At 51.2% G+C, this 14,107-nt stretch overlaps 1 protein-coding gene and 1 long non-coding RNA gene across 3 annotated transcripts in view; one reads left to right on the top strand and one right to left on the bottom strand.

Moving 5' to 3' along the window:
* The window catches only part of roraa (RAR-related orphan receptor A, paralog a), a 193,516-nt gene that overhangs the window by 93,723 nt on the left and 85,686 nt on the right, over positions 1 to 14,107 (top strand). The window lies entirely within an intron of this gene.
* LOC145657439 (uncharacterized) lies at positions 5,260 to 11,183 on the bottom strand. Its single transcript, XR_014123104.1, has 3 exons — positions 10,600 to 11,183; positions 8,567 to 10,212; positions 5,260 to 7,516 (listed from the first exon to the last, which is right to left on the bottom strand). It is a non-coding gene; the product is annotated as an uncharacterized LOC145657439 (long non-coding RNA).

Genomic DNA, 14,107 nt, shown 5'->3' with positions numbered 1-14,107 from the left:
GCTCCGGCCGCCGCCCAGGGCTGCCTCCTCGCCGGGTCGCCCCATCTGCCCCCCCCACACCCCCCCACACCCGCTTGCCTTTCGCTGCGACCGATCAATGGGGGCCCACTTCATTTCATTGACCTGCGGATAATGCTAACTGTCTCGCTCTCTCTCTCTTTCTTTCTCTCTGTCTCTCTCCTTTTCTCCATCTCTCACTCTCAGACAGCAGGACTGGGCTTTGTGTTGCTTATTGTTCAGCCCGGAGGAATTAATGTGCTGTGAAATTAGCATTTTATCGGACTCCAGATACAGTAATGGAGGCAATTAGAGAGCAGGGAAGAGCCTGTCGCCGGCACCGAGGTGTGGATGAAGCTTGAGACGGAGCTGCGCGGTCTGATAATGCATCGCCACGTCTCTGCGCTGGCATGTTAGCGTGAGGAGCTGGGGATGGTGTGGGCACGCTCCTAACCTCGGGGAAATGTTCCGCAAATGTCATTTCTCTGGAGGGTCGTATGCTGTAAGCAGGTCCGACGCATCGTAAATTTGGACGGCGAAAACGCTGTTTGTGGAAGTGTTTGCAAGAAACGGGAAATATTTGAAAAATTCAGCTGGCGCTGTTCCCAGCTTTCAACGCTGCAGGGTTTCGTGGTCTGGGAGTTGCGAGCTGAGTTGAGGCCTCAGAGCAACTGCAGAGTATGCACTCTGTTGACCTTTGACCTTATCTCCCCCCAGCAGTAGAAAGCTGATGTGCAGATGAGGAGTCAATGGGATATATGTATATGAAGCAGATATGATGTGACAGTTTTCTTGCTCAGGTATGTGTGTTTTCAGTGTTTTCAAGGTGTGTGCTATAGCTCTGCACTGTCTGCTGTCTCTCCACAGCACTCGGCCACTTGACCCTTCCGCTCTTTGGTCAATCGCCCTCCCCCTTTATTCAGACTTCCTCCTGTTCTTCTTTGCACGGTGCGGCTCCTCAAGCATCCGCACGGCTCTGTGCTGTGCTGCGTACCATCCTGAGCGGTTCACAGTGCTAGCTCCAGGTCCAGGGTGGGAAAGGTCTCGGGGCGGAGCGTGCAGTGGCACATGCCGGGACACTTTTTGCTGTAGGTTGTAGGTTGAAGGTTGAGTTTGCTCGTAGCAGTGTGTGTGTGTGTGTGTGTGTGTGTGTGGGTGTGTGTGTGTGTGGTGGGGGGGTGATAGACCCAGAGGTACCTCAGCCTGGCACTAGCTGACTGGCCTCCAGTTCCAGCGAGGGCGTGTGAAAGCTGCTCAGGGTGGCCAGGCTTCTCCTCCCGCGCCGCTACGTGGGCGTGGGAGCTGCTTCGGGATCACTTTGTCCTCGTAGTGCTGCGTGTCTCTGACTTGCGCGGGCAGAGCGCCACAGACCCACGACAGCTCTGTTTACCGGCCCGGCTTGTGGTCTGTATGCACGTTTGTGTTTTTCTTCTTTAACGCATCCCGGCATCCCTGGTTCCGCTTGGCGCTGAGGTAACGGCATGAGCGCCCCTGGGCAGGCCCTACATGCGTGCTGCGATAGGCCGGGCCTCGGAGAGCCGAGGCTCTAATCCCTCTGCCTCACTCTTGCTCTGCCTTCCCCAGTAAAGACAGCATGACTCCCGTAGCCCTCGGGACGGAGCACAATAAGAACATTATCCCAGCGAGTGTGGCGGGGTGGCAGGACTTCCAGATAATGCCCCCTCTGCTCCAAAGAGCGAGGGCGGCCCAGGGCGCTGGCCACGAGGCGGGTTTATGGGCGGCCCTTCCACAAAGCCAAAGTATTCGCGCGTTATGGATAAACGGGGGTCTCTGTTTTCTGTTTGGGGTTTTCCGTCGGGTTAGCGGGCGGATGGGTAACTCGCGGAGGCGAGCCGGTTGTTACGCGCCGGCTGGATGCCGGCATGCAGAAGCGATGCTCTGATTACACTAGGGTTGTATTTGCTTTGATGCCTGTCAACATTTAGATGTTTACATTTATCAGTGCTGCTTTTGCCAAGTACACCAGCCAGCAGGACTATGCGCAAATTCAGCTGGCACCAGCCATCTATAATGTTCAAAAATAGCCATGTAGCTACACTCAGTGCAGACTGAGTCGTCGATGGTTTTAGTGGGCGCGTCTTTATTCTGCTGCTAAGGAGGGCATGTCCAGGGCCCGGTAAAGGGGATCTGCTACGCAGCCCCTCTGCTGTGGATTGGAGGTGATTGTAAGCAACCCCTGCAGTGTTAAGGCTGCCAAGAAGAACCAAGCTTTGTAATAGTGTGCTGTCCCAGGCCCGGAGTTTGGGGGCTCGGTAGATGCTCGGGGCAGCGTGGGATGGCCTGTGCCGAGGCCAGCTCCGCTCCTGGCCCAAAGGCTCGACTGCGTGGGGAGCCCCAGTCTCTGCACGGCGTTTCCGTTAGCAACGCCGGCCCGAGTGACGTGTTTACATTCTCCACAGCGGGGGAGCCAAGCCAGCGGAAAATCTGCCTAAATGACTCTCAGATGTGAAGCAGATGTGGCGAAATCAAGGGAATGACGTCGGGAGCGTTTGGTGATGTTGTTCCGCTCCCTCTGAGGATGAAGGGATGAGCGTGCTGAGAAAACGCTGCAGGTGTTGCCTATGCTTATGAACGCGTGCTGAACTCAAAGCCTAACAGTGGTCTCCTACAGACCCATGCCTGGGAACGTACGGTTCAAGTACGGCAGAATGTATGTAGGACTTCTCTGTATTGATAAAACGCTAGAGACGTGTCTTTTTACAGTGTACTGTACGAGCAGTGGTCCCGGCATGCTTTCTTTGCTAATGTGCCAATAAATCATGTTTTGCATTCACATTGTCTGGAGAGCAAACCGGCCAATTTCGCAAGCGCCACACTCGTGTAGGCCACTCGGCACCGACGACGCTCAGCTGTACCAGATCCTTCCCTCCGTCAGGGAGCGGGGGTAAACAGCGGAGGGACGGCCCGCCCCGATGCCCCCGGTTACACCCACCGCGCCGCACGCTTGCTCTAGTGCAAATATTTGTTCTGCCCCGCGACCCCTGCTAGAGGGGGCAAGAAGGGAGTGTGGCGAGGGTCCATCCTGCTGATACCCCACGCTGGGCCTGGACACCCGTCTGATGATGCCGGTCCGTTACAGATCACTGCACACGCTTATGTGTGCGTGTGTATGGGCTGTCACACACACACATACACTCTTACTGGATTTTTTTATACATGTGATGGTTGTTCTGTTAATATTCCTTTCATTTCCTCATAACGGTCTAAATACAAGGAGCTATTCTGCCCTCCTGGTTTGTGTAAACGTCTTATTAGTGCAAGCAGAACCTAAGCACACGTCCTTCTTTTTAGCGTTCCATCCTCATCTATGACTTGTGTCCCATAGTGGACACAGGGTGCCTGCATGAGTCTTGGACTAGGTTGGAACACCAGGGGAAATTCCAGGTCTGGGAAACTGGTCCTTATAATATTTGCCGATGGACAAGAATAGTCCACAGAAGCCAAAATGTGGTACAGTCGGTAAAGGGTTAACCTTCCTATTCCCCTGCATTTCTTTTTTAACGACATGTCGCACACTGTCTCCATTTGACATGCTACTAGGTGCCTTCAATGATCTATCATAATTTAATTCCTTCTTTTGGATGTTCTTTAATCTCTTATCTTATTAATCTTAAAAAAGCTATATTTTTTGCCTGGGGCCACAGAAGTGGAATTTGTGTTTAGTGGATTCCTGTTCCCTAATGGGGAAAGCTAAATGAGTTTGGAAGCTGGCTGTGTGCTCTATAATTGTGATGAGGCTCCTCACCTCTGAACAATTAAAGATGCAGGGGCTGTGTGGAGAGCAGAGTCAGGCCACCAGGGCTCTGCGTGCCGGTGGGAGCTGCTGCCGTGCCATGGGGGGTGTGTGTGTGTGTGTGTGTGTGTTTGGTTTCCTTCCTAACGCCCACCCTTCTCCCCCTTTCTTCGTCCTCTTCCTGTCCTGCCCACGTGGCCGCAGCTCAGGAGATCTCAAGGTCGACATCGCCCCTGCCGCCAAGATCAATCCGTTACCCCCTCGTCAGCGTGCCAGATGAAGGCACGTCGGGCCTTGCCGCCGCCTCCCAGCGCCCGGCGGCGCCGCTGTTCCAGGATCAGGCAGTCAATGCACATGCCTATTGTGTCCTCCCGCACCGCACTTCACTGCAGGACTGATCCAGGGGCAGCGCTTGTGTGCTGGAACGCGTTCCTGAATGCAGACGTGGCTGGGTGCTAATGCCTGAGGCAGAAGGAGACGGAGGGAGTGCGAGAGAGGCAGGGATAAAGAAGCCCGTCTGCCCCTGAGCCACAGGCCACGTTGGGGGCAGGAGAGGGAGTGAAAGGGGAGTGTGTAATAGGCCATTCAGAGGGTCAATCCGTGTGAATGCAAATATTTATACAAGCGATTAAAATACCCCCTCCTCTCCCGCCCACTCCATTCAAATTATGCTGCAGAGCAGTTCATTTCCTGAAGGCAAGAGTGGGAAAGGAAACAGGAAGGAGCACTTGTGTGGATGCGGAGGGGAGGCGCGGGGGGGCTTGGAGGGGGGAGGCGCTGGGTGACTCACTCATCTTGTCGGCTCCGCGGCGCAGAGATTAGAGCGGGAGCCTCTTTTTCGAATGCAGATCTTCATCCTTCTGCGCCTTTTGGCTTTCCGTAGACTTTCATCCCCTCAAAGACAAGTCCAAAGAATTTCACACTGTCATAGCCGCTCACGGAGGGGTCAGGGAGGCGGGCTCTTCCCGCAGACGCTCCGTGAACGTGAGCGCCGCTTCGCTTCGCTTTCTTTTTTGGGAAGTATCGCGGCATTGTTTCGTGGCGCATTCGCGACCTTCGGCTCCTCTGCTGTAGCCAGAGATTAAACAGTGCTGCAGAGCAAGGAGAGTTCCCAGAATTCAGCAGTTCCTGTGATTGTCAGACACGAACAGTTTCGCAATCCGTTAAACCTCGGTGGTTCCTAGATCGGGCTGGCTCGGGCCAGAAATGTCTCTGGTGAGATGAATCAGAACCATGGAATACGGGTCCAGTGTAATGACACAAAGTGACGTGGTAAACACTCGTCGCATTTTTCAGAGAACAGTTACAGAGAGTGACACCATGGCGAAGACACGTTTAATTTCCTGAACTTTTGTGCTCTTTGTGAATCGTACACACTCTTCATCTCTCTCTCTCACCCACACCCCCCCCCCACACACACACACACACCGAGTGATAAGAAGGAAGAAATGAGGCACATCAGATGCAGTAAATGCCATTTTATTGAAGGTTGTAGCGTAAGAGTCGGAGTTGCTGTGTGTAAAATACTGCGCTGACTTCCCCGAAACCAGCAGGTTCACAGCCAGCAGCGGCTACACTCACTTATCCTTTGGTTCTTGTCAGAGTAGGGTACTTTGGTCATAGAGGATATATCTTTATTTGCTTAGATGCATGCAAATCTATTTCTGTAAAGTCTGTTAAATATATACATGATTTTAGCCCACTCATTCGCCTAAACAATGCATTTATGTACAGAAAGGTTTCATCTAATCTGCAATGGTTTTTTTCCCTCTATGTTAGGCAAAGTTAATTATTTCTTATACTGGTTTGAGGCGTGAACCCCAGCAAGTCAGTGTGGAACCAATCACATTTGTTTCCCATATCGTCTCATCTCTGTGCGTCGTCCTGAGGTGTAAACTCTATCAGGGAGCCCCTCTGATTTTAATTGAAATAAGGACATGGATGTTATGACCACAAAGATCAACTATGGAGCAGAAATTTTGCTTTTGGTGTTGTCTTTATGTGTAAGTGGGTGTGTCTAGTGTTGTCGTGGTTCACAAGTGATCAGTGTTTCAGTCTTAATCAAATTTCAATTTAATAAAGACCCTGACAGGCTCTAACATATGTATCTCTCTCTCTCTCTCTCTCTCTCTCTCTCTCTCTCTCTCCTCTCTCTCTTTCTAACTGATCTGATGTTCATTATATCATCATCTGGCAGCTATATTCCTCCCCTGGCACCGGCTGGAGCAAGCGAGAGAGAGAGAGAGAGAGAGAGAGAGACACAGCGAGAGAGAATTGAATTGATAATGTGAGAAAGACAGAGAAGGAGAGAGGTAGAGGGAGAGAGAGTGAGAGAGAGAGAGAAAAAGACAGAGCGTGAGAGGTAGAGGGAGAGAAAGAGAGAGCAGATGCTTCATCCATGAAATGACAGCCATTAACTAATCAACTGCAGTTTACGTAATTGTTGAACATCTTTCGAAACAAATTGTGTACATGGATTATTAACTAAATAATAGCAAACATCTCTCTCTCTCTCTCCCTCGCTCTCATACAGACACAAACACACACATATGCTCGTGTGCTGGGTACGGCTGTGCAGCTATCCATCTGCAATTTACTTGAGCAACATCCTACACAGCAGCAGTACTGATAGCACCCCCCCCCACACACACACACACACACATTTTCTATATATATATATATGTAGTGTGGCCATTACCGTGGGCTAATGCTCATTGGGCCTGCACACAGTGCCACAAGACACAAGTTTGTGTTTTAGTCCTAAGTGCCACATGTGCTACTAACCACCATCACAGCTCAGGAGTGGCGCAGGGCACGCGGTGCTCACATTTGCATTCACGCGCGCCCGCGAACACTCACACACACAAACACGCGCGCGCACACTTACGTCTCATTAGGCTCGTGAGAGTTGGACGGCCTCGGTTCATTTAAACCTGCGCGGGGGGAACGGGGGATAATAACCACTCCTTATGGTTCACCATGAATCTTATTTATTCAACACAAACTGCTTTTTCAACCGGCGGTTTGTGGTCTGTGTTTAAGTCTCGCATGTTTTACGTGTAGCTGGCACGCGGTATTCCCCTTGGTGACATTTTTTTTTAATAAAAAAAAAAGCACTGGAGGTCAGTCACTATGAGCGTAAGCGATGATTTCCAACTCCAGGCATCAGCTCATTTCAGGAAGAGGCCTCTTTGGGTCTGTGCTGATAGGCTCTGGGGCTAATCCATGCGCTGCCTCACCCGGGCTGCCTCGCCGAGGTGGGGTTGGGATAGTGGGCTGTGCTGACATCACTGACACATCCAAGACGGCAGGCGAGGCAGCGGTGCGACGAGATCTCCCCCGTTGCGCCGTTACGTTCACTCTCTGCGACAGTTCGACAGTTCTGTTTGTGTGTTTGTGTGTGTGGTGATGCTGGCAGTGTGTTCTCCCTGAAGAACCAGAGAGTGTCTGGGAGTGCAATTCTAATCCTGCTCTTGAATAGGGAGGGAGAGGGAGAGAGAGAGAGAGGGGGGGGGGGGTCTGCCTGTGGATATCACCCCTTTGCTTCCGTCTCCAGGGGGCCTCCACGTTGAACAGCTCCAGTCCTGCAGCCTGCAGCATGGCTAACCTCAGCCTCACCCTGGTGGCTAGGCCTGTTTCCTCCTGCCCCCAGCCTCCCCTCTCTGCTTTACATGGGTGGTGTTGACGTGGAGCCCTGGTTTGTTGTCTTTTTTTCTACCCCAGCAGTGCTCCACTGACCTACTTCTCCTTAATCCCTGGATGTGACTTTAATAGATGGGGGGTGGGTGGGGGGGGGGGGGGGGGGGGGTTGAGAGAAAGAGTGAGAGGGAGCAGAGGAGCAAGCAGGGGGGAGAGAGAGAGAGAGAGAGAGAGAGAGACAGACACATTTCCTTTTAGTTCTGTGTTTTGCAGAGCAAATGAATTTGAAAGCGTTATGTAACTGTAATCATCATCCCCTGTAATCATATCAGAGGCTTCAGGTGGTACCCAGAAGAGGGGCATCGTGGACACCTGTAGGCTGACTGACAGGAAAATGACTTGGTCAGCCTAGAACATTCCACGCCGAACTACTTCTTAGCGGCTTTGTTCGCGTGTCGGTGTCCCGTGCACGAAGGGAAGTATCTTCCGCTGAGGTTTGCCGTCCCCGTTACGGTGCCGTCAGCGGTCACGCCTTCGCTGAAGACAAACTGTGCGGGTGGCCGTACGCCTTCCACGCCTTCATGTTTCACAGATGAGCTGGTAAAGGTGTTCTCCACATGTTCCTCTTATCATAACTCTGATCAAGATTAACATTCATTTCGTCTGTCCAAGGCTTTGAAGACTTCTTATGTACATTTTTAGCAAACTGAAATCTGGCGTTTCTCTTGAGACTCCGCAGTGGTTTACGTCTAGCACTAAACCAGTGGATTAAAGCTGACATTCTGCACATTAAGCTCCCAGACACTTTCCAGTTCCTTGCAGAGCCCAAGTGTCCAGCCGTGCCGTTCCTTTAGAGTATCCCTGTAAGTGGACCAGGGCTCACTGGGCAGTCGTGGCGGTTCGGCTGTGTGTTGTCCATTCAGCTCTGGATCACTTATGGTTTACCCACAACATGTTTATCAATAAATAAAACAAAAAAAATCAGAACTGAAAATGTACTAATTTGTAAGCACTAATGATGATGTGTGAATGTTGATGGGAACTGCGCCGCTGTCTTTTGTGTGCCAACTGATTTAGTTCGCAGTGCGTTCTTGGATAGTCTAGATTAGTTAGGGCACATGCTAGTTCCCTACATTTTAAGGTGCATTTTGGGAGGTTATTAGGGGACACACGTACCAGGACCTCGACACGTTTCGTCCACCAGCTCGTGGCCAGTCTTGGGGTCTGAACCTCAGTGGCCCTCCCTGCAGTAGCTCTGCCTCAGATGTTGGCACGAGCTCGCGGGTGTCCTATATGAGTGTAGGCATGAAGGCCGACGGCAGGTGATCTAGTTAATCATGATGTATTTTTCAGAGCTGCCTAGAAAAAGACGTCCTTCCTGCTTCCTGTTATCGGCTTTTCTTCCCTGCTCTAGGCTGGAGCACTTCCAGCTGCAGTGTTGAGAAAGGGCGGTGGAGAGAGAGAGAGAGAGAGAGAGAGAGAGAGCGAGCACATGGGAGGTGGGTGTTAGGGTAAGTGGATATAATGCTTAGCTTCTATTTTTGCCTCTGTGACACACACCTCCACTATGTCACACTGTGGTCAGTAACAGTGGTGAGTGCACTAGTATCAGACGCATGCGTAATTCCATTCCCGCCGTGGGCTCGCTGAAGCCCCCCCGACACACACACATCCTTACACCCCTGCAACGTATCAGCACAGTTGCGTGAGAGGTGAGTGCGGCACCGCTCGGAGAGCGTTTACACCCCTCGTTAGTCTCCGTTTGAATTAGGTTAGTGAGACTCCAGCGCCAGGCAGGTGTAGTGGTCGGGGGTGTGGATATGACAAGCCAAAAAGGCGGGGGAAGGGAAAAAATCTGATGTATCGAGTTAGCGCATACTTAGCGGGAGACCGAAGAGAGAGGCAGTCATGCGTGAAGTTGTATTATCAAATCCAGATTTCTTGGCAAGCTCGGGAGTCTTTCTGCTGGAGGCCTCTGCCAACTGGCAGTCTGCAATCTGGTGACTGAAATAAGGGGAAGCTGATGGGCTGTCAGCTGGTCAGCTGAAACTCTGGGGAGAGCGAAGTCGTTCCAGGCAGTGTGACTGGGTTTGCTCAGACCCACCCTAATGCTGCCTTACTGGCTTCTGGAACATTCTCTGGAAGTGCTGTTTCGTGTCACTATGTGGCACTGCTTGTCTCCTCCTCGAGTACCACTGGGCTCCCCTAAAGACGCCTTTAAAAAGCTGCTTTTTTTGTGCTCATCTCTCTCTTCCTTGACAAAAAAAAAAAACCAAAAAAAAAAACCAAAACCAAAAAAACAACAAACGGCCAGGAAGCGCTTCCTGTGTTTGGTTTCCTCAGCTGAGACCAGTGAATGGAGAAATGACAGTGTTGTGGAGAAAGTGTGGGGGTTAGGGGGCGCCCAGCCGCTCATTTGCGACTCGGAGTGAGAACCAGACGTGTGTTTGACAGCACGGGTGCAGGCTCCACCGCTGCTGCTGAGACTCGTCCGACAGGGGAAAAAAAACCCCAAAACAAAACGGCTGGGAGAAGGCGAGCAGATCCCGCGCCGCTGTTTATCGTTTGCGATGGCCGAGGGGGGGGCTCTCCGCGCTGTGCCGCCTGCCCTCGGGCAGGAAGCTGTCAGTCCCGGGGGGCAAGCAGGGCCCAGGCACCAGCGCCCAGCTGAGGCCCCGCCTGACTGGGGTGGCCCGTCGCACCGGGGGGGCGAGCTCCACGCGTGGTCCCGCTCTGCTCCCTTCCTGCCATTTTACATCCGCCTGCTCTCCGTTTAATCAGAATCACTTGTCATGTCTGGTATATCACCTGGGCCATGGCAGCTGTCAGCCAAAGAAATGTGATAGTTATTCATTGCCTGGGTAGGCACACAACAGCAAGGTCATGGGACAGAATGCACCTTGAGATAACTGGGAGAAGAGTGGGAATGTGGAGGTGCACATGTGGAGGGGTGTGTGTGTGTGTGTGTGTGTTTATATGTGAGGGAGCAAGGTAGAGAAACAGTGATAGGGAGAGAGAGAGATCGAGAAACGAGACAGGTAGAACAGCTTGACGTTCCAAAACAGGAATGGCACAATAACGGTGATTTTTCAAGAGTACACGGTGATCTCTTGATTAGATTTTCAAATATTGCAGGTAATACAGCTCTCGTTTTCCTACAGAATCGTTGTGTCAGACATGAGGGACACCTTGCATTGGTGTGTACTCACCTGGGTGGAGCCGAGCAGAGCCAGTAGCCCCCGGTACGCCCCGGTACGCCCCGGTTCTCTGACATCTGAGGCTGCGGCAAAATAACGGATACGTGATGGATTCAGTGACCTCTGACCTCTTCCCTCATCTCCGTTCTCCATACGTATTTAACATCCTGCTTGAGCCCTAGCTACCATCCAAACGCAAACCTCTACACACACACACAGCATGTTCTTTACTGAGTCGCAGTGCTGCTGTTGACGTGGTCCCCATCACTAGCATTCCTCTGTGGTGTGCTGATCTGTCTGGTGTCTATGCGCTGAGCTCTGATGCTGCGCAGCGGTTATATAACCCCTGCTCTCTTCTACTGCCACCTCAGCTCAGCGCTGCAGACGGCACCCACATTCCTGCTAATAGACAGTTGACTTTTTCTCCTTCTCTCTCTCACTCCTCTCAGTGCTTTTCCCAAGTCCCTCCCTCCCTCCCTCCCACTCACACACACACACACACACACACTCCTTTCTGTCTTGCTTTCTCTTACATGCGTATATATATATATACATATACATATATATATATACTCTCACTCACTCACACACACACACACATTATATATATATATATATATAATATACACACACACACTCTCTCACACACACACATATATATATATATATATATATATATATATATATATATATATATTATATATACACACACACACACACACACACACACTCTCTCACACACACACACACACACACACACACACACACACACACACACACACACACACACACACACACACACACACACTCCCTCCCTCTGATCAGGGATTGATTCTGGCTAGGGTCCCAATATTACCTCTCCCCCTGCCACTTTTCTTGCATTAGCACGGGAGGCCGCGCCGCGCAGGCAGATATGCGCCGGCTGCCATGGCCTGTGAAAAACGAGCTTTGGAAAGGCAATAAATTGCATCCAATTTAGAGATGAAGGCAGAAATAAATTTCTCTTTTCCGAAGACCCAGGAAAGAGAAGGCAGAAGGAGGGAGGGAGAAGTGAATCCTCGGGGTCATTTCAGCCCCACCTTTTATTTTGCTTGGCAAAATATTCTTTTGAAAAATTTTCCTCCTGTATTTATTCATTTAGAATTCAGCGAGTAATTATGCTCCGATTGCTTTTCTGGAGTTGTGAAAATAATCACTTTTGCTATGGCTCATGTTTCGCATGTGTTTGGAGTAAAAGCAGCATTTAAATAGGAAAAAATGAATCAGACGTGATTTGGCATGCACGTTTCTTATCTCTTTTTGGTCTTTCTGCCTACTAGCTGCATTGTGCCAAACAAACTGTCGGTGTGGCTTGAGCGCTCCGGCTGCCGAGGTGGTGCACGACCAGCGAATGGACTCGCGCGTGCGGCCGTTTCCGTAGCGATCGGGGCAGCCGTTCTCCTTCTGCTTCAACCGCCCGTTACCTGGACGCTTCCAGAAGCTTCTGTCCCCTCACAGTGGCACGCCATTAAATATCCTTTGAAGTCTTGGAAACTGCTAAAACAAACAAACAAACCAAAACCAAACCCGACTTCGACTCGGAAGTCTTGTGCATCCTAACAGATACTCGCGCGCGAAGGAAGAGCAGGCTGAAATGTGCGCCGGCTGTCTGGGGTCTTTGTGTGGAGAGCGGTGAGGCCACAGCATCCCCCTGTATTAGCCTCGCTGGCAAACAACACGGAGGTAATGAGAAGCAGACGCACTCTGGAGAATCGCGGCCCACTTTGCTTTTTCTCTCGCCGCGTTTCTTCTCACTTAAAAGGGGTGAACGTTTCGATCCCCTCAACACGGCATTTCTGCTTTCCGACACCCCAACTGCGAGGTGTCAGTATTGGCACAACGAGGGGAAGTTTCCAGCTTGTTTTGTGTCACAGAGCTTTAAAAATAAATAAATAAATAAATAATCCTTTGACAGACAGTTTGGCTTGTCTTTAAGATTTAGCTTGACGCATACCTTTCTGTCACCTCAAACCTTACTGTCGTGTTTTAGCAATTTGCTTGTTGGGGATATAGCAACCGGTCCAGGCTTACTGTAAGCAGTAGTCAAATTATCGCGGGTGGGATGGATCGTGCATTTGAGAGCCAGCTCTCACTCACATTTCCAGGACAACTTATGTGTTTCTGTTGGCATTCTGTTCTTGTATCACACTTAAAAGGTAACTGACACTTTGATTCCAGAATTAGATACATGGCAGAATCATTCTCCAGTCCAAAGATAGCCGTCTGGGAGCAGACATGTTATTATGAGCAGGACAATAGTATTCTTTTGGGAGGGAGGCTGCTATATGGTCATTCAATTATATGAGATAATTTATGGTGCTAATAACCAGAGTAAAAGCACACCCATGCTGCAAGAAATAACTGCCCACCACTCACAGTCTCTCTCTCTCTCTCTCTCTCTCTCTGATTAGCTAACAATTTGTAATCTACCTGGCCCGCCACTTTATTTCTCCACTGTAGGTTCAGACGGCTCCTTTTCCACCGACGTACTTGTGGCGAAGTGCGTGCTTGTGAAGCGTCTCCGCTAAGCTAATGAGTGAAAGGGCTCTCGGCCTCCGAGCGTGTCTGCTGCACCTCTCCTCACGCTGTCTCGGTTGTAGCCCCCTCCTGCCTGCCTGACGTCCCCTGGGGGGGTCCAGGGGAGCTTCTCGTGCCATCCTCCTCTCTGCTTTTGCATGGTCCACGGGACGATCCCTGCTTGGTGCTATTAAAGCACCGAAGTAGAGGGGTCACTCAGGATTGTGGGCACTGTGCACTGAGGGCTCGTATATCCACATGGCCTAAGCTGGTTGGATGTGCGCAGCTCCCTCACATGCCCCCATCCTCCGTGCCTGTAAGTTATGTAAGTACAGAGAGCCGTAGCGTAAGAGACGCCTTCACAACAGGACAACTCAGCCAATGTCATAATGATGCATTTTTAACTGGAGCTGGCAGCAAATGTTTGGCTAGACACGGACAATTCATGAATACATGCAAAGCTGCAGTGTTGTGTTTGAGTGTGTGTGTGTGTGTTTCTGTTTGTGTGTAGGGGTGGGGGGTGGTTCACACAGCTGCCTCAGAATACAGTCAATACTCACAGAAAGCGCTTCCACCCTGTCACGGTTGTTCTGCTGTTTTTATGTGGTTGTTTTGACATTTTTTCCTTTTTTTTTTTTTTACGTGGGCAGGAAATGCATTTGAAGCTTTTCCAACACGGGGATGCATCTTTACTGTCAATCACAAAGCGTTTGCAGCGCCGGCCGGCTCCTTATCTCAGGCGGTGATCAGGGCATGTGTTGGCCACAGCTGCCTCCTCGGGGCCGCCGTGGAGCGGAGCGGAATCTCCCCACAGTGCCGCGGCCCTCGGCGGCGTCTGACTGCTGCCGCTGATCCGGTTCTCCGCGGCCTCCGGAGCTCGTGTGCTCGTGCCCCGGCATGCGGCCAGCGGCGTCCGTACTGCCTCCGACTAGCGTGGGCTGTGCGCGCAACCACACAGCGCGCG

This window comes from Electrophorus electricus, chromosome 4 (genome assembly GCF_041902795.1).
Source record: "Electrophorus electricus isolate QZ-2024a chromosome 4, ASM4190279v1, whole genome shotgun sequence".
Taxonomy (NCBI): domain Eukaryota; kingdom Metazoa; phylum Chordata; class Actinopteri; order Gymnotiformes; family Gymnotidae; genus Electrophorus; species Electrophorus electricus.
This window is presented reverse-complemented; position numbering and strand designations above follow the sequence as displayed.